This window comes from Tinamus guttatus, unplaced genomic scaffold (assembly GCF_059628265.1).
Source record: "Tinamus guttatus ecotype Peru unplaced genomic scaffold, ASM5962826v1 Tinamus_guttatus_pri_ptg000308l, whole genome shotgun sequence".
In the NCBI taxonomy this organism is placed as follows: Eukaryota; Metazoa; Chordata; class Aves; order Tinamiformes; family Tinamidae; genus Tinamus; species Tinamus guttatus.
This window is the reverse complement of record NW_028288842.1, coordinates 2610247-2634712: the sequence shown is the minus strand read 5'-3', so window position 1 is coordinate 2634712 and position 24466 is coordinate 2610247.

The window sequence follows — 24466 nt, the reverse complement described above, 5'->3', positions numbered from 1 at the left end:
ATATTGCTGTGAACTACTTCTTCACCCCTTTTCCCTCCTCCCCTTCTGCAAGGCTGTGCTAAAAACAAGCCCTTGACTGGTGCTTTGAGGAGGACCCTTTAAAGCATGAGGCTAATGAATAAGAGGGGCTCTTGGGGCAGCCAGAAGCCACCCCACTTGGCATGCCATGCCCGAGGGGGTTTCAGTGGGCAGCTGGAGCTGGGACTGGATGGGGGTGCCCAAGGAGGAACCACAAATCTGCTCCTTGGCTGCTCTCAGAGCTGCACTGAGCTGCTGGGAAGGCAGCTTGTCAAGGGTGCCCCAGCATCAACGTCTCTGGCACTCAACTTTCACCCCTAAAATCGAAAGGACTGATTTAATGCCTGAAAATGGCCCTGCTTAATATGATCCAACGTGCCTCAGTAATTGATTGGCATCTGGATGAGGAAACGGACACCTGTAGGAGAGCCACCTTGTCCAGGATGGGAGCCTGAGATGAGGGTCCCACCACCTAGACCAGGGAGTAGCCCAGGGCTTCACTCCCCCTGCACTGAGGTCTGGGACAACACACATGCTGGGACACAACATTCTTCCTCATCCAGGTAATGCTCACATATCTATTTGAGAGTATTTAAATATTAATTTATGACTGCATATCAGAGGAATATGTAAGATGCTCATAAAGACAAATAAGCAATAGAAAGAAACAAACTCCTCAAGCTATTTCTCTTACAACCTCAGATGATAAAGGAAAATTACTGTTGTTGTTCAGTTAAAAATGCATAGTTGCAGTCACATGCCAGATATGATCTGTATTTACATAGGCAAACCCACCGTGTCTGTAAAGACTGAAGTGTTGGCATTTGAGGGACATGCATCTCCCTCACAGTTGGAGGGAATTTTTTTGCGATCCTTGTTGTCCTCCACTATAGTTTAGTATTATTTGATGTTCTTAGACACCAGCCACAGGATTAATTTTGGCCTGCTTGTGCTTTTGGAGCTGCAAAGTGCTGCATGGTCAGTGAGAGCTGTTACTATTATTATCATTTAATTTCAGAACACTGGTTTGTGCCTCCTGGCTCTCAGGTTGCTTCCGCTGTTCCTGGTAGGCACCTTGTCACACACGGTCTTCCTTTCTGCATCTTCAGTCTCACTTGGTTATGGATGGCACAAGGGAAGTAGGAAAAAACATGTCCTGAACTTCTACACTAATATGCAAAACTGCAGTATGGTCTTTACATTTTCACCTTGTTCTATAATAACAATAATAATGGTTATATGTGTTATAAACAGTAACAACATCTTGGGATTTGATGTATTTTTTGGCTAATCTGACTGTTGCATCCCCTTTGTTTATAACGTTTAATGGTTGTTATGCTCGTTTTTCTCACTGAGCTGGAGGTGAAGTGTCCCATGCCTTGATGCTTACTGTTTACTCAGTAAGCACCGTGGCCTGCAATAACCCAAAGCAAATTTTTGCCTAATCAAGGCAGTTAGGAAATAAGCACAAAATTAATCCTAAGGTATTTTAAAATACATAAAGGTTGACATAGCTTACCTGAGTCTAACTGCCTGAAAGAGGGAGGAGATCTCTCTGAATATCAGTCTTTTCCCCATAAAATGTGATCAAGACATTGCTTTTCTTCACAGAAGACGAAACTGAAGAAAAAACTGTTCTTTGCTGTTTGGTCATCTGAGCTTCAGGACTGGCAAAACATGCAGTATAATTTGCCAGAGCCAAGAAATGGAGATAGCTTCACTCCTTCCTGGAGGCTGGTTGGTTTCTCAGTTGCAGCTGTTCATTTGTCTTCCATCTTCCGCAGCCTAATGTCAAATTAAAGCAGGAAACAAGAACTACTGCAACACCTCTGCTGTATCTACTGGTGAATATTATTCTAGTGCAGGCCTCTGGTCTTCACCCTTAATAACCTGAAAGGATTGATCTTTCTGCAGCTGAAGCATGATATTCAGTGTCCCTAGGGAGGGACAGTTCTTCTGTAAGAAATATCCATTAATAACTGGAAAAAAAAAAACCACCAAAGCTGTTCTAGAAATATCTAGATTAGAGAAAGAGGATGAGAAGTAGAAATCAGGAATATCAATTATGAAGTCCTCATGTATTCAGAGAAAGAGTTAATGGAAGTTTATTATTATTCAATCATTTTTACATAAAATAACTATTGTTTAGGAGACAACCTGATTTATAAAAATGATCTAATTTATCAGCATTTGTGAAGCAGATGATCACTATGGAATTATAATGCTCACACACACCACCTGTTGAGGAAACCAAGTGTTAGTATTTCCTAATGTCAAGGGGAGAAATTGAGAGTGAGGAGATTAGTCTCAGAGTGAAGGCTGAACATCAAGCATTTCTGCTTCCCATTCCTTTTCTCTGCAGGCTTCAGTTCTGCAGAGAATGAAGGCATCCGTGCCTCTACAGGATATACAGCATGCTAAAAGAGCCATGGAGAAGTCATGGATTTCAGCTGAAAGAAAAGAAATATGCAGATACGATAAGCTGTAAGTAGTTACGCACCCACTATTCTCTATATTTTGTTTTGCTCGTAAATATTTATTCAATCCCATGAATGTATGTAACGTTTCATAAACTGTGATGTCTAGTTTTGGTGTCTTGGCCTATGAGGTAGAAGTAAAAAAAGGAGAAAATTTTTTACACAAGACTCTGGGATCTTGGCACCCCAGAAACTTTTTTTTAAAAACTTTCCTATTGTGTAATATGATAACGTTAGCTATATTGTTGAACACATTTTTGAAATCCAAGAAGCCAAAGGGTTAATTTAATTATACAGATCAAGGGCCTGCTTCTCCCTTACTTTGTACTTTAGTTAGCAGCTTACAACTGCTGCAAGTGCATGAACAACTCTGATCCTGTAATACTTAGATGTTGCCTTTGTACAGTTTTAAGTGACCCCTCAGTATGCAATGTTGTGAAAAATCAGGTCTTCAATCTTCTCCCAGAATTGTCAGGATGGTTGCAGCCAAATCCTGCATGCTCTACTGTCAGCAGCAGCATATTTGGAGTGGGGGGTTTGGATGAGCATGTTGTAGTCAAAGTTTGCATTAAAAATAACTTCAAGTTAGAAGGGTCCCTTGTTTTTCTTTCTTTCTCTTTTTTTTTTTAACTCTACACTTTTTTTTTTGTAAATGTTGGAACAAATAGTATCCCATATTGGTCCTGTAATTAAGATATGCATATCTTGGCTCCAAAGATCTCTAATTACATCTGCTTTAGGGATGCTGTCAGAGAGAAGATAATTGTATACAGTTGCTGCAGAGACAGTGGAGGAGCTTAATCTGAAGTACAGGGTAAGCTTAGAATAGCAGTTCTGGAACAGCATTTATGTTGTGAATTCTTATCTGCAGCTATTACTGAAAGCACACATTGTCCTATATATTTTATTACAAGATGATAGATATTTATATTTTACATGTAGCTTTTTAACTACGGGCTTATCCTCCTCCTTGATTAAATCAATGACAAAACTCCATAGATTTTAATGGTGCCGTCACAAGTCTCCGAATAATAGATGCTGCTGCTGAAAATAGCTTTACTATGGTTTTTCAACCCAAAGATTCCTGAAATATCCCAGACCTCACAAGCCCCATGAGCTAAGTTTTGCCCCATAAACATACACTAGATGTGCAACATTGTCCAAAAAAAGATGGGCAGGGTGTCTGATGCATGGTAAAAGCCTCCCATAGAAATTCTGCCTTTGTAGTGGATGAAATGAGTCAAAACAGAAGAACGAGGAAGCACCTAGTTTAGGATAAAAAGGCAGAATGCCATGAAGGCAGCATGAGTTAAAAATCATCAATCTGAGGACAAGGCACAATACACTCCTTGTCTGTAAAGCCAAAAGCACGGCTTCAAACTCAGCCATATCAGGCTGCTCCCTTATCCCCCACAACCACCATCAACCATAACAAGTACAGCAGCTGATTTTCCTCACACCCATCTCAGAGATTTCTGGGGGTTTTGGCCCGGTTTGCATCCCCATATGATCCAGCCTATTTTTTCTTATGTTTAGCATGTTGTGTAATGAGCAAAGCTTACATAAGCAAGGCAGTGTGGCTTCAGCTTCAAAAACCTTCCTCAAAAGCAGGCAATCAGAAGCAGGATAGCAGCTCATGTGGTTGCTTTCTTCAGCGTGCGTACCAAATTAACTGTCTTTGGGCCAAATGCTTAGCCGCTTCAAATCCATGTTGAATCATTCATTCCTACTTAGCTAGGCTAATTTATACCTTGCTAGTCGTTTGGCTTCTCATCAATAATTGTCCTAAGGTTGAAATCTTGGCAGCATCTATCCAAAAGGAACTGGGGTGAAAGTTAGGTGCATTGAAGCCAGTGGGTGTTTTCTCTTTGGCACCTGATAAACTGACATCTCACTCCAGAACATGGAACCCCTCAAAGTCAGTGAGTGATGTTGTGCGCCTCCGCCCCCACTGCGATACTGTCAGAGCAGCCAGTGATCCCACTCCTAACTCATTCTCCCTGGAAAAGGTAAATACCAGCTGCTAGGTCCTTGCAAGAGAACGTCTGGTCATCGTGCTCAACTGATACAAGCTGCACTCACTGGATGCATAGAATATGCACTGGATGCATGGAACACTTTTACCTGTCCAGATGATAATAAGACTATGGGTAATAAATTATAATACTACAGATTAATTACGTTACACTAGCACCTTAAAAACCAAGAATGTGGGCTTCCTTGCAGTAGATATTATCCAAATATAGGCTATATAAACCCTTTTTAAAGCTTTTAAGGAAGAGGAAATTGTGTGCATAATATCCACTGGCCTGCATGATGCAATATTTTTCAAAGGTTAAATTAATTCTATAGTTATCTTTTAGAGTGAAGTTGCATTTGAAGAAAATACATTTTCAGTTGTTGGGTACATCTGTGACATTGCTGCTTTGGTGTAGACCCAGAATAACGCTGCTGAAATTAATTGGGATATTCCAAAGTTATACTATATCAGTTTATGGTCTTGTATTTTAAAATATTTCACTCCTAAAATTATAAAGCAAACTTTTTTTTTTTTTTTGTAAAATAAATTGTCAAAGATATCACCAGTAATGAGGGTTAATGGAAACAGACCAAAAAAAGGCCTGAGCTACTACCCTGGCACTTCCTGCATTTAAGTTTTTGTTGTTGTTGTTTTTGGTTTTTTTTCCCCACAAAATCGCTATACCTTCAAGGGTTTTATTTTATTTTATTTATTTATTTTTCTTTTAGAGTCTAATCTTTTGCCTAATGGGACAGACACAAAGCAAAGCCTTGGTTGGAAATCTCCCCCAGTCTGTTGCAATATTTATAAAGCTGTTCTTTCTAAACATGCTGCAAGATGAGTTTAGTAAAACAGAAGGCATTATAATTTATTGTTCCAAGATTATTGATTCAATAAATTAACAATAATTTCCATGGAGTGTAGAAGGCCTGGAACTGTAAAAGTTTATTTATCTGCACTTTCACTAGCGCTGATTAAAGCATTCAAATTGTCTCAGTGCTATGTAATTGCTCTTTATAGGTGGAATGCCCTCTGCCGCGCAGGAGACAGTAAAATAAACATTCAAGCAGAAGTGACAATGGCTCTTTTAAGTCTAGATTATTATTATTATTTTTTGGTTAAGGGGGAAGAATGAGTTTGTGTACTGCTTTAGAACCACAGCCTGCTTCGGCTAAACTGCCTTGTTCTATTGCAAGGACAGCTGTGTAAAATACTGTGGCCGTTATTCTGCGAGGCACAGGACATGAATGTAGTAGTTACAGCCTTATATTCGATTCTACCCAAACGAGAAGGCCACTTTCTGTTGTTGTTTTGAAGTGCCGTTCCAGGTTGCATTGAAATGCCAGGTGGAAATTTTTTGTTACGCATGCTTTTTTTTACACTTTTCCCTTTTGTTTCTGAACTTCCCAGCGAACCTGTTCAAGGTAACTACGGAGCTGTTGTAAAGATCTTAATAACTTAAGCCAGGCAAACTATTCTTCTACACCGGCATTCACTCAGCAGGGTTACTCTGGAAGGCACATTCCTCCACTGGGAGAAGAGCAGCTGGTTGCGTTCTTGAGCAATTCTGTGCCCTTTTGCAAAGCACTTGAGGCAATGAAAGTATGCATGTCACAGAATCCCAGAGTGGTTGAGGTTGGAGGGGACCTCTAGAGATCATCTAGTGAGCCCCTCTGCTCCAGCAGGGACACCTAGAGCACGTGGCACAGGGTGGCATCCAGGCGGGTTTGGAAGATCTCCAGAGAAGGAGACTCCACAGCCTCTCTGGGCAGCCTGTTCCAGGCCTCTGTCACCCTCACAGTAAATCTACAGTGTAGACCTAGGACTATCTCTTGACAGGTGTGATGCCACTACCTATGCTTTACATCTCTACTGATGCAAAAAAAAAATAACTGTATTTCTTCCCTCTTCTGGTTTTAATAAAACAACCAACTCTTAGAAATATCAGAACCACAAGTTTGCAATAATGTGAAAAAAGCAACTTAGTAACCCAAGGTGTATGATTAATGAAGGCTTTAAATGATTGTTAAATTGTTTCTCCAAATGCAATTCAGGAATTTGAAGTTGTCAGATTAACTGCTGTATTTACTGGTCTGTTTGATTAGGTGAGCATAGTTTTATATTCCCTCTTGGAGACCTAAATAGCAACCATTTCCTACCAAAACAGCGCACAAAACAAAGGCCCCATTCAGAGGGCTATTCAGAGTGGGCAATGCTCTATAGTCCTTTGTATCCTGAAACAACAAGGTTACTAAAGGCTCTTTAAAAGGTACAACAAAATTTTTAAAGAAAAAAATAATGACCATTATAGTAATGATCAGAATATTAGATTTTCATTCAAAGATAAACACCATCTTTTATAAATTAATCAATTTCATAAATGAACTTAAAGACATCTCTCAGATGACTTTATGGTTAATACTGTCAGATAGGGCTTAATGCATGCTGATTAAAAAGGTGGCCAAATATTCATTTAAAACTTTGTTTTGCACTGTCTGAGCTTGTGTCCATTCGGAGCTCTTTTTGTGAACATTCATGGAGCTGAATTTTAATAAGCATTCATAGGAAATGAATTCTAGGCTTAGGCATGGGAGTTCTTGTCCAAAGTGAATTTTAATTTCTTTTCCTTTGGGTTTTAGCACCAGAAACTTGCTCATAAGAGCCAATCAGGGCGTGGAAATAACAGAATGTGATTTTCTTTCTTGTCCAGTCAACAAGTGCATATAAACACATCTTGAACTTCGATAGTCACAGTTCAAATATCAAGATAAATGGAGTGTTTATACATTTATTTTTTCATCTGAAATCTACTGTAGTACTTTTCTATGTCTAAAATAGATACTGATTTTTTTTCTCCTAGTCTGATAAGCGTTTGAACGTGCACTTTTCAAGAGCTAGCAGTTGTGCTGGGACAGTGGAAAAACACTGAGTAATAATGAAATATTATTAATAACTTTATGGTATTTCTGGGCAAAGCCAACCTGGTTGCCACATCATTCCTGAGAAGGGAAGGGTACAGGAGGTCAGCTGCCCTCATGATGCCTTTTTTTTTTTTTTTTGAAAGGATGACTGATGGTAGGAACAAATACAAACAGTAATGGAGTGGCATGGCTCTGCCTTTTGGCATCCTGCACTGAGGGCATAGAGGTGTTAACAGAGGACCAAGAGGTGATGTTTTGGAAGAGGGGATGTTTTTCATAGACTAGGAAGTTTCTGAGTAAGATGTTGTAGGTAGCTGGGAGTGTATTGTAGGGAAGTATCACTCTTTTCTGGCTTTATTTTTATCCTCTTTTCCAGGCATCCACCTCTGGCCACTGTTGGAGATAGTGAGCCAGATGCTCTGACCCACTTTTATGTTCTTAATATCTTGGGAATATACTTCTTAGAGAAATGTGGTCTCTGTGATTCATGTGGCCATAGGTGCAGTAAACCACCATGAGCAACATGGGATTTAAGGAGATCAGAAGTTATCTGCCTTCATGATTCTTTCTTGGGCTGTTCTGTCAAGCGTAACATGGGATGAATGCCAGTGAAATGCGGAGAGGTTATTGTTGTTTTCCAGCTCACTGAAAGCTGTAAAGTCTTCAGCAGCACTGAGTCCAGAACAGTCTTGGTGAGGAGGCTTGGCTTCTGCTTTTCCTCATCCTCATGGAAAGTTAACAGAAACGATGCATCTGTGGTGCTGGGCTCTGGATTGCTAAACCATAGGACCCCTGTACAGAGCTAATGCATATACGAGCTTCCTGGTAGCTGTGGGAACACTTACTGCTTCTGCATAGACAAATGAAGCTTTCAGGAGAGCATAGAATGATAGAATGCTTAAGGTTGGAAGGGACCTCTAGAGGTCATCTAGTCCAACCCCCCTGCACACGCAGGGTCACCTAGAGCACGTGGCACAGGACTGCGTCCAAGCGGGTTTGGAAGATCTCCAGAGAAGGAGACTCCACAACCTCTCTGGGCAGCCTGTTCCAGGGCTCTGTCACCCTCACTGTTAAGAAATTTTTCCTTAAGTTCCTGTGGAACTTTTGGTGCTTCAGTTTGTGGCCATTACCTCTAGTTCTGTCGGTGGCCACCACTGAAAAGAGACCAGCACCATCCTCTTCATTCCCTCCCTTGAGGTACTTATAGACACTGATTAGATCCCCTCTCAGCCTTCTCTTCTCCAGGCTGAACAGGCCCAGCTCCCTCAGCCTCTCCTCATAGGCAGATGTTCCAGGCCCCTGATCATCCTTGTGGCCCTGCGCTGGACTCTCTCCAGCAGCTCCACATCCCTCTTATACTCTGCAGTGTGTTGTTTCCCTCCTAGAATCTCAAGTCAACACCAGTATGAAGCCTGTCTGTCTGTCACAATTAGGCACACTAGTTCTCAACCTGCCATTTGGCCCTTAGCATCCTTATATCAGGTCTGAGACCAGCATGGTGTGACTAGGGGTAGCTCTGTGAGACTTGGGAAACCCACATGCTGGAGAGCTTCCACAGGATGAACTCTCCAAGAGCTAGAGGTTACTGGAGGATATGAGACACACGTAGAGAAGCTCTTGTGCTGAAATCAGTATTGTCTTGACTTGGCACAATGCTTTAGTGACAGTCTTAGAGATTAGATGACTAAGTACAAGGGTATAAGCAATGGGAGGAGCCCTCTTCTAAAAGTAAATATGTTAAAGGCCTAGGGGAAAAACAGGAAATCTGCTCATTAAATTTCAGTTAGGAATTTGCAGTTCAGAAGGATTCATAATCCTAAAGGAAGAGATGAGTGTAGTTCAGCTGGTGGTGATCTAGTTCTCCTTTGCACAGTGCTCATGGGAGGCCAGTTGTACTGGCCACATATAGAAGGGAGCCTGGGAAGCTGGGCTGTTTGGAGTTTGAGGAAAACATGGGTCATAGGAAACTGCTCCTATACCCAGAGGGTGATAGAAGAATTTAACAAAGTCTAAAGTTGTGGGTTTTTTCTTTCTGAGCCCATGATAACTCTGTGGGATTTTATGCACTTCAGAAAATCATTAGGCTGCTCCAAATGTCCCATGTAGATTACATTTATATTGCTGTCCTTGTTTTCAGTGCAGCTGGAAAGCACTTTTTCAGGAAAACCTGGTTTAGAGGACTCAGCCCTCTGTGTGCTGTCAGGGCCAGGTGCCCACCATGGCCTTGCTCTCTGGGCAGGCTTTTTTGCAAAGTCTGCCTGAGGCCTTCTTTAAAAAAGCTTCTGCAAGGGACCTCTTTATTTAACAACGCAGTTAGTGCATTTCTTCCACCCTGCTCTTCTGACTGCCAGGGGAAATGTCCTTTCCCTCAACTGAATGTTACATGTAAAATATAGCCACAGAGTAGGGGCCAGGTTCTCTATTGAGGAACTGGCAAATCTCAAAGCCGTCAAGATACTGAAGATGCTTCTCCCTACAACAGCAAAAACAAACCCAGTCACACCAAAAGCACTCAAGCAATTTCTGAAGGTTGTTCCACAAGAGCAGCCACCTTGGAATAAAGCTCAAACAAGTATATTGTTCAAAGACCAGTGAAATAACTCTGCAAATATGAAGCATAAGCAATACAGCCAATGTGTATTACGTTATTTTGATTTTTATTAGCTCATTTTTTTTAGATTGAAGCATCCAAAGATGACCTAAGCACTTCTACATTTTTTCTCTGCTTTTCTTCTTTGACAGAATGTTATATATTGAACAGTGGACATAGCAGTGCTTTCCTTATGCTACCAGACACCTCTGAAAGAACTAACTGCAACCAAAGACACCAGCTTTTAGAGTCACAGATGGTGTGTATCTTTTTATTACTAATACTTAATCCTGAATTCTCAGCAAGAGCTACTCAAGTTAGGTACTCAGCTTCTGCTGGTGAATGGCGCCATATTTTGGTGGCTAATTTGCTCTGAAAATTTCAATAAAAAGCAGCATCAAATAGCAGTGGCTGAGCATCATGGTATCATGAAATGAGAGACAGAGGGAATATACACCAGGACTCAACTGGCAATAGGGAATTTGGGGAAAAGCAGGGTTTGCAGGCTGTTATGTTGAGGTAATCTTACTGTTTTGTTGTCTAAAAACTTATATTTTCTTCCTCAATAAAGTGCAGTTATTTCTAAGGAGAGGTGATGCTTTGCATTAAAAGTGATAGCTACCTAAAAAGTCAGTTCTCTCATCTAAGAGTTACAATGGAAAGCTTTCCGTGAGCTAAAGCGGGGTTGTGGCATTGAGGCGGCGAGGGTGAAATGCAGTTTCTCCAGCATTGCAGTAGAGGAGGTGTCCCTGTGCCATCCAGCTAGTCCCAGCTCCAGTACAGCCCTGCTCTCCCTCGCTCCCCAAAGGCAGGGTGGACTTATGCAGGCATTGGTAATGGGTAGTCTCCACTTGGGCTTTCCCAAGTGCCCTAGGAAAGGGAATCCGTGCATCACACTGACAGAGCTCAGCTTGCAGTGGACAGATTGCTCCTTGCAGGGCCAATATTTAATCAAGTATATTGCTGAGATTTATAAAAAGACTTACTTTGTCCCAAGGTTGCTTCCATAGCTTACAGGGGGAGGTTTTTATTTATTTATTTATTTATTTATTTATTTATTTCCCTCAATTTTTGTGGGATCAAAGGCAGGTCAGTTCTGAACATTCAGAGGTCTTGTCCAGTGCTGTTGCATTAGCAAGTTGAGAACATTCAGTAGAGAAATTGCTAGAGGTCTGCTTTCATTGACGTGTTTACAAGAGTGTTGTGCCTAACTTGGAATCTTAGTGACACCCAAAACTCCTTTACTATTAATATGAGTTGTCTGGCTTCTTGTGGAAGACAGGGAGAATTTGTTGCAGTTCACATGCCTAATCTGCTGCTAGCCCTGCAGCAACCCATGTACTATTTTTCACATTGGTTATTCTCACTTAGGCTTGCTAATTCTACAGTTGAGTAGACAACTTGAGCTACTTCTATAGCAAATGTGTGACCTAGGACAATTAGATTTGCAGAATTATTTTACAATGCAGCATGTTGAATTATATTTCATACTGCATGAATCTAGGTTTATATATATTTACTTAAAATTCTAGAGTAATGAGATTGCTCTGAAGAGAGCTATGTTAAAGTTTACAAGGGACATACAATTACCTTGAAAAAAGAAACGGGGTCTGTAACTGGTGCCCTTATGCTAGGAGGTGCACAGTTCATATGGCTACCGGAATATTTAGAGATAACCATTAGGAATGAATGTTGACCGGATTAACACGCTGCCTTGCTTTTGGCTGATGCTACTCATGCCTCAAAATGGCTTGCAGTTCTGGAGCGTTTGCAGCATGTTCTGTTTTTGAGCTCAGAAGTATCAGATTCACTGAATCGGTCGGTTAATGAGTCTGTGAGATCTGGCATTGGCATCCCTTAGTTCTCAGCAGTCAGTAATATATAGACTCTGTGTATACATGCCGAAGCTTAATTTGCAATCCTATTTAAAGTGGAAAAAAATGCCACACTTTTTTTTTTTTTTTAAGTGCAAACAGGGTTCTTTTCACAGTGGACAGAGAATACTGTTAAACAGAGGAAGCACAATATCCCTTTTCATAGCAAGAGATCAAATGTCTGCAGAAGAGTTTAATTTATACTTCTTCATGTGCCAGAGCTGTGTCTGAGACATTGCAGCATTTCAGTGCTTTCAATCAGGTCATAGTTTCCAGCGCAGATTACTTCATCCCCTTTAAAATAGAACAAATAGAATAAATGGAATTCCACATAATCATGCTAGGAGCTGGGATTATAGGAAATTAAAACACATATTTAAAAGCCAAGGTCTGCGCGGTAAATAATCATGACACAGAGCTTGGAAAGCAATGCTCCGTCTCTTCTCGGGAGTTAATGGGCAACCAGGGTCTCTGGCTTTGTAGCCGCCTGCACGCGGGGGCAGGGGCGTATCCTGTAGGAGCATGACGAGAGTGATGGTGGATAACACGCAGTGTCACATTCTCTACCTTTCCAGGAGAAATATTAAAACACTGGCCCCGGCCTCAATGCAGGGCAGGCGCACGGGCTGGTGTGAGTTTGGCACGGGCTTTACTGTCCCCCCATGCGCAGGGAGCGCCGTTTCCCCCGCTAGCTCTGAGGCTTCCTCACTGCTGCACAGTGTTTCACATCTCCTTGCCAGGGCTCTGCGCTGGCACTTGGCGAGAAGGTGGTGATGAATCCTGTCTCAAATGTCTGTGTGCCTCAAGAAAGCTTTCGTAAAGCACCAGCATGTAGTATGTGCTGCTGTCCCCCAAACAGAGAAGTAGCTCGCTGCAGCCTGGAATGCTTTGAACTGTTACTGCAAGACAAGTGTTTACAGTATTTGTTGTAACAGGAGAAAATAAAGCTAGAAACTAGCTGTTCCTTAATTACAGCATTTGCCCAACACTGCCCTCATTGTGACCCATTTTTGGGCATGAAAATGGAAAAAAAAATCAATAACTTATTTGTAACATGACAAAAATTCCAGCTAACATCAGAGCTATTTTGTTAGGCAGTATACAAGCTCCCGGTAAAGACAATCCCTGCCCCAAGGGACTGTTTTGTCTACATTAGTGAATGAGAGACTAAGATATTGCATGTGTTATCTCAAGTCACAGAAGAATTCGGTAGCAAGGCCGGGAATTGAATCCTGTTCTTTTGAGCCACAACCCTATGTCTTTAAAGATAAGATTGCCCGGGTCATGTATGTTTTATGTATGTGTGTATATGCATGAATACATTCACATTTGTCTAGCTTGATATACAGGCTGAACTGTGGATCTGGTTCTTGTCTTTTTTTTTTTTTTTTTTTTTTTTTTTTTTTTTTTAAATCATGTCTTAGTATGGCAAAGATTACACTGACAGATTAATTCCGCTTGGGAAGGTGACCGTTTAAAAAGTAAGTAAAACTCTTGAAAGGAAATGCAAATTTATCACTGGCAAGTTGGCTGGATTCAGTCACATGCTGTATAGTATAACTTATCCTTAGGAATTTGTGCTGCTGTTGGTGGCTGTCTGCGTACCGGATAAACTGCAGCAAGGTGTAAGAAAGTGAGCTGCATCAGCGACTGGTGCCGAGCACACAGGCACGTAGTACAAACTCTGCTGCCGCTTTGTTCAGCTATAATACCATATAAGAAATTGCATTCTTCTCCAAAACAGGAAGATTATCAAGGTGGGGAGACAGATAAAAGTTTTATGCTTAGTATTGTGCTAGTATTTCTGTACATTTCAAAAATATACTTTAGATTACCTGTGCTGAGATGTCTTCTTCTGAAAAAGCCATTCAGAGAGACCTAGACAGGATGGAGAGTTGCGCAGAGAGGAACCTCTTGGGTTTAACAAGGACAAGTGCAGGGTCCTGCATCTGGGGAGGAATAATCCCAGATACCAGGACAGATTAGGAGTTGACCTGCTGGAAAGCAGCTCCATGGAAAGGCATTTGGGAGTCCTGGTTGACAACAAGTTAACCATGAGTCAGCAGTGTGCCCTCGTGGCCAAGAAGGCCAAAGGGATCCTGGCCTACATCAGGAGGAGCGTTGCCAGCAGGTCGAGGGAGGAGATCCTGCCCCTCTACTCAGCTCTGATGAGGCCACACCTGGAGTACTGGGTGCAGTTCTGGGCTCCCCAGCACAAGAAGGACATTGAGCTCCTAGAGAGGGTCCAGGAGAGAGCCACAAAGATGATGAAGGGACTGGAGCATCTATCGTATGAGGAAAGACTAAGTGAGCTGGGCCTATTTAGCTGGGAGAAAAGAAGGCTGAGAGGAGATTTGATTAACATGTTCACAAGTACCTGAGGGGTGACTGTAGGGAGGATGGGGCCAGGCTCTTCTCCGTGGTGGCCGAGGCTCTTCTCCGTGCCAGGACGAGGGGTAATGCGTGTAAGTTGAAACACAGGAAGTTCCACCTCCATATGAGGAAGAACTTGTTCCTGTGAGGGTGACAGAGCCCTGGAACAGGCTGCCCAGAGAGGCTGTGGAGTCTCCTTCTCTGGAGATCTTCCAAACCCACCTGGATGCCACCCTGTGCCATGTGCTCTGGGTGCCCTTATCTGGAGCAGGGGGATTGGACTAGATGATCCCTAGAGGTCCCTTCCGACCTCAACCATTCTGTGATTCTGTGGAAGCTTAACCTGGATGGAGGTTTAATTGGCTTTAATTGGAGAAAGTAGGATTCTCTTGCTTGGTTTGTGGTAAATACATCACAGACTAGAGCAACTGCAAGGCATGAGTTTGACTTTGTAGTTCCAAGTGTCTCAAAAAACATTTAATGTGTTCTTGTAGGTGTAACCATGCGCCATAAATGCCAATAAGAAATAAGACCTGACTTTAAAAATAACTGTTAATTGATAACTGCAAAAGTGACAAAACCAAAGTGAATAATGCTGAACAGTGGTGATGTGTGGATTTCTGTAGGTTTCGAAAAGCAAAATTAGGACTCTCTGGGATTTTGGACATGTAATGTAAGCTGTAGGCCATGTGCTTCACTTGTGTAAATGGCATCATTATGTTGACACCAGAAGAAAGGGTCTCTTGACTCTGGACACAAGTTGATCAGCATTAATTCTTGTTTCTTTTCATATATTTGGGGGTGAGAGGACAAGAAACTAAGTGGGATTTGTGAGGCTGTTCCTTGCATCTGTGAACATTTTTCCTTTTCTGCATCAACACTGATGCCAGTGACTGGCGCAAGTGGAACGCGAGCAATATTTCATGCTTGCACACAGCCCTAGATCTCAAAGCTTTTACAGAGCCCAGAAACGATGCCAGGAGATTATACGATCCACAACAAAATGATTCCAGGCAGGCAGCAGACAGTAGCCAGCTCTGGCATTCAAGAGGGGCGAAGCTGGCAGCTCTGTGTGTTGTCCAAGCCTGCTAAATGACCCCTCTTTCCACACAAAAATGCAGGCACACACAAAAGCACTTTTCTTCAGAGCTAGACAGAATTTTTGCAATGAAACTTTTTACCAAGTCTGCATATTTAGCTCAGGAGAGGCAAGTTTAAAAATCTGTCAAAAAAAAAAAAGAAATTTTGAATTTCAAAAGGAAATGCCTTGACTTTTTAAGTCAAGGCATTGTTTTGTTAGATTTTTACTGATTTTATAAACAATTATATAAATAAATTGAAAAGGAAGATTCATTCAGGTGCAATAAAATGCCTTGATCATAAAGTTAGAGGGAGAACTTCCACTTTTGGTTTGGCCAGCAAGCTAAAAGATCACTTATAAACTTCCTGGCTCATTTTCCTTTCCTCAATCCTTCTCTGCATGATTTTGGAATGTGCACATGAGTATTTAGTGAGGAACAAATAAGGAAGAAAAACCTTAGAATATTTGTCAAGATAGGTACAAGGGGACTTCTGATTCTAGTGTACTGGCAGTTGGATGAGAACGGGCAAAGTTGGGCGAACCGCATGCCGAATTTGTGGAAGGATTGATGTATGGAGACATAAAGGAGCAGAAAGCCAGAACAAAGATGTATGCATTCATATGTGTCTTTTAGCACATAAAGCTGGAATGGGGAAATTGCTTCCAGCCTGGTTTTGATTCTGCTTGCAAAGCTTTATGTAGCTTTTTGCCTTGAGATGGTCGAAAAGAGAGCAGAGTTACCATCATGGGTCATGATAGCCTGTTAGGTCAGTGCTGGCCGCGCAGTTCAGCACGCTATACTCAACAAGTGCCCCACGCTCACATCTAAGTGCCAGATTTTTGGCACATGCTGTAAGGTTGCAGTCATATCTGGGGAGGGATAAAACTCCTTTTGTAGTTGAAATTACTTTATGGGTTACACAAACTCCTGAAGTGACTGTCCTGATAGGCAAGCCATGTGCGGCCCATGTCTCATTACTTGGTGTCTCATTACAAAATGAAACAAGGCAGACCATGCCAGTCATCTAGCACTCTTCATTTTGACAGCGTTTGCTTCGTTTTGTTCAATTTTGGCTGCTGGCCTTCCCTTCCCAGCCACTGACTGTGGTTGCCCTGCCAGGAAAAGAAGGCTCCTACAGCAACTCTTAGCCAGTCTGAAGGTGCATTGCAAAACAAAGACCTTTGATACAGGACATACTGAGCCCAGGTTGCCCTGAATATCTCCTTGGCTGTACTATCTCCCACGTGGATATATTTTTTCTCCCCTCCTGAATGACTAAAACTTACTGTTGCAATTAGTAAATTTCTGTTTTGAAAACCAATGTGAAAGATGAGGTACGTGCCCCGTTGCGGAGCTGACTGCGCCGGGGAAACCTGGCGCCACATGTACGGTGGCTGTTGATTGAACCGGAGCCAAAGACTTGGCCCCCTTGAGTTTTCCAAACCCCCGTCTCCCCGATGTGGCCGCTGCTTTTATCGAGCCGCATTAAGTGCAAGCGTAGCTGGTGTGTTCCAGGGCTGGTCACAACATGGGGTCTGTGTGGGAAGGTGAAGGAGAGTGGTGGGAGCGGCCAGTAATTCACCGGGGGGTGGGGGAGGTGAAGGGGGAGCTAGAAAAATCAAGGAATAGAAGGAACATAAGGGGAAATTGCCTCTTTCCCTACGTTCAAGTGGGATAATCTTGGCATCTCTGCCACAATGAAGTGCTGCGTGGAGCTGTATACTGGTTCACCCCTTAGACTAGTAATTTAAGATGGCAAGTCAGGGCAGTCGAGCCTAGTGCTGTCCTGTCGCTAACTAGGCAGCTCTCCATAAGGGAACACCGTTGGGACAAGTCTGTTTAACTCCCTCCCAGACTCCTGAAATATTCTGCAATGTGGATGGCGTATATATATATGCATTTTTTTCTGTTATTGTAACAGGCCTCTGCAAACACAATCATTTAAAAACTACTTGTCCAGCTTGCCTCAGACTTTGTTTTTTCAACAGGGGCTGTAAATCTAAAGGAAGCTAAGTCTGAAGTTTCTAATTTCAGACTTTTTTTTTTAAAGAGACATTTGAAACTTACAGTAAAAGTGTTTTCTATCCTACTTTCATATTATGAAATGGATAAGCAGACTTTCACTCAAACTTTCTATAGTAAAAGTTACCTTGGACTGAGACCACATACGGAAAAATTTTGGTGCAGAATCTATTCTGTAAACCTTGCAGTAGCCAAAGAGATTAGAATGGAGTCTGCAGGGCATTTAACTAATGTGCCAGCTCTTAAAAGTTGTGCCCTTATCGCGTGCACGCGTGCAACTTTCACAACGATACGGAAAATCAGTATTTACCAACATCCAGGGAAGTCATCACAGTCATTGTCTGCTCAAAGCAAGTGAGAGGGAAGACTGGCACCTCAGGCACTCCTGTGTGGTAAATTTTTTCCTTTTTTTTTATTTAAGAAAAAAAGTGAAGTAATTTTTTTTTATTGCTGATGCTGGAATATTCCTTGCCTCCCTCCTTGTGGCATCTGTTCATGTGCCTGTGGGCTTGCACATACACACACACACACACACACACACACACAGCGTTCTCATTTCAAAGCAAGAGCAGCTCTCCCAGCTCTTTCGCCTTGCCCTTCTCCAGGATCTCAAGGAGAGAGTGGGATGCAATGGAAGAGCATGGAGGCTTGGTCCTGTGCCAGGCTCTGCGGACTTGCCTGTTGTCCCTGAGCAAGTCACTCTACCTCTTTTATCCTGCATCTTGCCACCTGCAATAATAATAATAATAAAATCCTTCCTTTGTTTAATTAACTAATGGTGCTTTAAAAATTCATAGACTGAAAAGCCTTCACATCTTTTTTTTTTTTTAATTAAAGCTTAATTGACTTTAGGGTATTGTGGAAATCTCCAGAAACATGCAGTTTGGTTCTTGTCTTATGTGATTACTGTAGCAGCCCTGTTTTAAGTAGTTTCTATAGTTTTCAATGCTAGCCTGCCTGCCCACGAGGATGTGCTCCAAGGCAGTCCTGGTCCAGCAAGGTACAGCGGTGGGAGAACAGCCCCTGCGGAGGGCTCCACTGGGAGGGAATAGAAGAGATATTTCACAAGGTATAAACATTGAAGTCAAGAGAAAATAATAAATACATCCCTGTATAGAAATGAAATTCTGGTTCACTGAGGGCCACGAGAAAGGACTTTACCCCAAGTATCACGAGATGTGAGGAAGAACTTCTTTCCTGTGAGGATGACAGAGCCCTGGAACAGGCTGCCCAGAGAGGCTGTGGAGTCTCCTTCTCTGGAGATCTTCCAAACCCACCTGGATGCCACCCTGTGCCACGTGCTCTAGGTGTCCCTGCTGGAGCAGAGGGGTTGGACTAGATGATCTCTAGAGGTCCCTTCCGACCTCTACCAGTCTGTGATTATGTGAAATCTTGCCAGTGAGGACTGACTCTGTGTGTATGGCGTAGGAATGCATGTTGCCTGGGGTATTTGAGGGGAAGGTCATACTGTTGTCATCTGACCCATCTTTCTGCTTGCTGCTTGCATTGGGTCTTTTCATTTGCCTGTGATTTGCCTAAAAGGACGGCGAGGTCACCTAATGTGTTGGTGTGTTTCTGCAAAGCATCTCTTGTGCTTAAGGCATCTACACCCTGGGTGGAAAGGAGCAGAGATGTGACCAGAACTGGGGCAGTCGCCCACGCAGAGATTTCCATTTGGACTTTTAATGCAAGTTCTGCTTTCAGGTGGAAGCTGGAATCTGATTCTGTGATTCCAGCTAATTTGAATATAAGCCATTTTTGTATGCAAAGGATTGCTGACACCAGCAAGTTTCACTGTAATGATTACTATGGAAACGTTTATCTATAAATATAAAATTCTTTAAAGCTTAGCCTTTTATCTTTATAGAAAAAGGCCTGTTTATGTCACTTCTAAGCTTCCAGCTTTAATGTAGACATGAGCTGTTCTCATGCCAAACAAGATAACCTCAGTGTTAGAGCTGTGTGAGCTTTGAAACATGGGAATTTGAGCTAAAACTATTATTTTTAATATAATATTAATAGTTGAATGGAAAATATTTTTAAATGCCTTACTAAGCCCAAAGCTCTAGCTCCCTTGCAATGTTCTCTTCTTGCAGGTCTTGTAGTAATGCTGCTTCTGTGGAAGAGCCACTTTCGGCTGCCAGTCCTTAAGCAAAGTGTGTGTGTGTTTGTGCACGTGAGATTTTGGCTGAGTGTGTGTGCACTGTGATGAGTCTTGTGAGAGCGGAGCAAAATTGGAGAAGTCATTTATTCATTAACCTTTTTCCTTTGGAGTATTCTCAGATGTTGGCTTTTCAAAGCCTATGTAAAAAACATGGTTTCTAAGTTTAGGCCCTCAGAAGACTTCTTTTTTTCCTTATTTCTTGCTAACAATAAAAAAGAGATGTGATTTTAAGATTAAGTTTTTTGTTATTTAAAGCCTACAGTGAAAAGGATGTTTTAACAAAGATGAGGAATATTATTTTTCCCCTATGTTTCTATGTATGGATTTATTTTTTCCCTTCCCTTCAACATTTATACCTTGCAAAATATCTGTACTAATATACCTATTGTTTTCAAATCTATACACAGGTACCACAGACATCCACATCTGCAGGTACTCCAAAACTCTACAGTTACGGCTACTCTCAAATATTTATGATGGACTCACAAGGGCTAAGTAATGTGTGTTTAGGGTCAAAATTCAAAGTGTTCAAAAATGTTTGCAGTATCAGGTCCTCAATGACTTTGATGATGATCAGAAGGTTAATCTGTTATTCATTGCTAGGGAACCACAGATACCAGGAACCTTGTCGAAAAGACACAATTCATATATATGTATTAAACTTTCTCTTTATGTAAGTTTTGATTATTAGTAGTGATGATGTTTTTCCCTTCCAGTTTTGGCTGGAATGAGAAAATGAACAATTAAAATTTTCATTTGAAATTCAGTGCTAGCCTAATGAGCTACTGAACTAAGAGGTTCAGTTCAAGGACAGAGGAGGCCCTTGCGTTGCCTTTAATTCTTCTGATTTTATGAGAGGAATGTGGAGACCTTTAGCATAGCTTAGACACCCGGGAGCTTTAGGTTGTTGGTTAAATTCCCTTTCCTGGATTGTTCCGTGGACTGCAATCCATCCGTGGTGCTTCCTGCCCTGGTGTGTGAGGGGGAATCCTTTAGAGCAGAACTGGAGATGTTACTGATGGTGAGATTGGATCCTGTTTTGTCGTGCGATTCCTTCTTTTCTCACCTGTCTTCCTCCGTTTTCCTCACCCACGAAGAGAATGTTATTAAAGGTCTTTAAGCTCTTAAATGGAAGTGTAGCTGAAGTTCAGATGAACCCAGGCTCTGTTGGGCTGTCCATACCTCTGCCTATCTTCAGTTTTAAAGCCCCTTTGCAGCTTCACGCTCAGAAAATAGCAGCAGTCAGGGAAGTCAATTGGACACTGTGAGTAATTGAACAGATTGCCTGGAAATAAAAGACCTAACAGCCAGTGTCAAACCTTTAAATGGGACATGCAGTAAAAGCACAACAATATACTGTGGCTCCCATAGGGCTGAGGAAAATTCAAATAGAGATTTCATGTTAGATTCAAAGAGATCCTCCTAAATTTAGAAGCTTATTTGAATCTTAACCCAATAATTCAAACCTGTTAGATCTGTAAAATTAGTCTGCAAATCTCACAGGAAAGGCTGTGGGGTATTTCAGCACTTTCATTTGTGCTCCTGGCAGGAACATGAGTATTAGTACAAAAACATAAAAATGGCCATGAAAGTAACTTTTAAAGCAGTAGCAGCTTTTTATTCTCTTTCAAATCCTACAGAAAGGATTAGAGTTGTGGGAAAAGATTTAGCTTACTCTCTATTCACTCCTAATTGGCTTGCCTAGCCTTGATATATTAAACCATACATTGTTAATGTCTTTATCACATCTTTATTTCTCGTCCCATTTTAAGGTTCAGATCACGGTCATCAATCCTCACCAGCAAACAGACTCCATTCTTCAAGAGTTGCAGGGTAAATGTGATTTAAGCTGGGGTGGCAAAGGGCTTATCATGGCAACTTGTACACTGTGGGATATTTCTCTGTGCTCCGCCTTGCTCGTGTGTCGTTTGGGCTCTGGTAGCTCTGCAATTAGACCTAATGCAAGGGGGTCCTTGGAACATAAAGTGCTTTTTTTACTAAATGTCGCTGTGGTGCCGCACATGAGAGGGGCAGAGCTGTAATGGTTAGCTGGGAAATGGAGGGGTGCTGAGCACAAGCTTGGCTGTAGTATCAGCATGTTTTCAGATTCATAGAATCATTATGATTGGAAAAAAACGTCAAGATCAATGAGTCCAGCTGTAAACCCCTCACCCCCATGCCTGCTAAACCATGTCCCTCTACATCTACACGCTTCTTGAACCCTGCCAGGGATGGGGACTCCACCACTTCCTTGGCAGCCTGTTCCAAGGCTTCACCACTCTTCCCGTGTAGAAATATCTGATCTCTGTGACGCTGAAGCTGCCTCCATGGGCTGAGGGGAGGGCAAAGCCCTGACAAGACCTGAGCCCAGGAGCCGAACGGCTGGTCCGAGAACCAGCACAGAAGCTCACAGACTTGGGTAGCCAAGAGTAGTCAAGGTAGTCAGTCACAGACTTGGCTGTCACAGTGCCAAGAGAAAGCATGGGAGCAGCTCGGACACAGCTACAGCCATACCAACAGCACAGGACAGATACCCTGTCACTTCAGGCAAAGTGAAGACTGAGCAGAGCAGAAGGTGTTTAAATAACTTGCTTTTGCATAACTGCCCCTTCCAGCTTGTGAAATCTAATGTCAACAGCAGGTGAGTTGTCAGATGGGTCAGGAGAGATGCTGCGAGGTGGTGTGAGGACCAGAAGAGCCAATGGGGTTGGCAAGAGCAAACGAGTAGTTGTTTTGGAAAGGCTCAAGAAAAGGCATAAAGATTTTTAACCCAACACTGGAAATATATGTAGGCACAGCTTGGTAATCAGAGTTCAACCCCATTTTTAAACAGGATAGATTAGAGAACACTGGAACATGGAGAAATTGACTGCTGGATTCAGCCTTTTGGTTGTGATTCTCCAGCCCTATATTTGGCTGTGGTTTTGCTGAGATCCACTACAGAGATCTTGAATGTAAGATCCTCTAGTTTTGTTGATATTCAGGTGTACTTCTGCTCAAAGTAACACATACTAATATATACTGTTCTTGAATAAATGCTCTGGAAACAACCCTTCACCTCAAATCTTACTCTGAAGTCCCTTGTACACTTGGGCTATCTTATCTCCAGTGGTACATCTTGCTACTCAGGTATGGCTGATTGCCGAAAATATGGGAAAGCCACTGTACAGGAGAGGGCTATGTTGGGACTTGCAATGTGCATAGCTTTGTGCCTGATAAAACCTTCCAGACCAGACCTGACCTGAGACTGCAAATTTTCACCCAACTCACAGAAATACCCCCATTTTTTTTTGGCCTGAGGACTGATCTGAATTTTGGGGAGAAGTAAATGACAATAGCTACCACTTTGGTTTCTTAACCAAGTACATCACAGAATTGATAATTTATCTGAGGAACTAACTAATCAGGGTAGGCAAATGTAATAGCGAAAGAGCCCTGTGAAGTGGCTCTTTGCAAACCAAATGCATTGCTGAGTTGCTTTGCCTTTTGTTGCTGAGTGTACTGTACAGGTTGTGATGCAAGTACCTGTTTCCATTTACAACTCGCTAAATACAAGTATACATTTACTTTTCCAACTCTGAGGGGAAAAAAAAATAAAAAGATTGCTAATAGGCTGACATAAAGGAGGCCCAATGTACCTGGAATAATATGAAACACCTTTTTTGTATGTATTAGTTTACATACTGTGTTCAGGAAACAGGGTACAGAAACTTCCTTAAAACTGCAGAAACAATAGCTATTGTTGGTTGTTGATATGGCATGAGCTCATATCCAGGATACCGAGAATAGGAACTCCTGCCTTCGATAAATAATGTATTTCTTAACTCCTGGTGTGAAAGAATGTATTTATTGTTTTTGCAAAGAGAGGTGGGGAAATATGGCTTTGAAAAGAAGGGGTGGGGAGTTACATGGCAGGACAAAGGCTTGGTACTTTTTTTTCTTCTTTTAAAAATTTAATTAAGGAATTTCTTATGAAAGCAAGAAAAGTTTTACAGTCGCGTTCCCAGCAGTCTAGGTTTGAATCTATTTTGAATATGACTTTGTTATAGGAAAATGATAGGATTAGTGTGGCTGGCCTATAAAACTGTTTTTTCCTAGCTGTCATTCGGATGCCTTGGCTCCATCTGAAATGGCTGTGGGAAACAGCTCTTCACATAGCTCCAAGCTCTTGGACAAAGTTATACGGGAATATGTTTCTCTGGATTTTTAGAAGTTGATTAGGGTACAGGAACTTCTTTAATGTTGCTTTACGTCTGCCAGTCTTTTAGGAGTGCAGCCTTAAGCTGTTTGAGAAAGAAATTTGCAGAGCACGGGGCTGTTCTGTCTCAAAGTGACACTTACGCTAGATTTAGTGGATACTCTTGACTAAATTGTGCACTACAAAAGGAAAGGCCTCGAAGGGAGCCTAATCTCTACATGGTATGCACCAGTTAAAACACAGCAGTGGGAGTCGGGGGCTCCTCCAGCGTTTCTGATACTGTGGCACCAGCCACGTCACTTAGCAGAGGCAGAGGGAAGGCTTCATTATCTGTCCCGTGGATCCTCCACCCCCAGGCAGCGTCGCATCCTTTAACTGCTTTAAACGCTACCCCAGTAGTGCAGCCTGGGGTATTTGATGCAGCAAAACTTGTTTGTGATAGGCCGTTTAGCTGCAACGCATTAATCTCCGCAAAGAGCGGCTCGTCTGGCCCCGGGGTTCAGCGGGAGGGCTTCCCCGCTCGCCGCGGGCCTGGTCTGTGTCACGGCGAGGCCCAGCTCCCGCTCGCGCTGCCCGGAACGAGCGCGGCCTGCGCGGCTCGCGCGGACCCCCGCGCTCCCCGGCGGCGCCCTGAGCACGAAACCACAACAGATGTCATGGAGACTCCCCTGGAAAAGGCAGTTATCTCTCCTCGGTCCCCACATGAAAGCAAGGGACGCTCAGAACT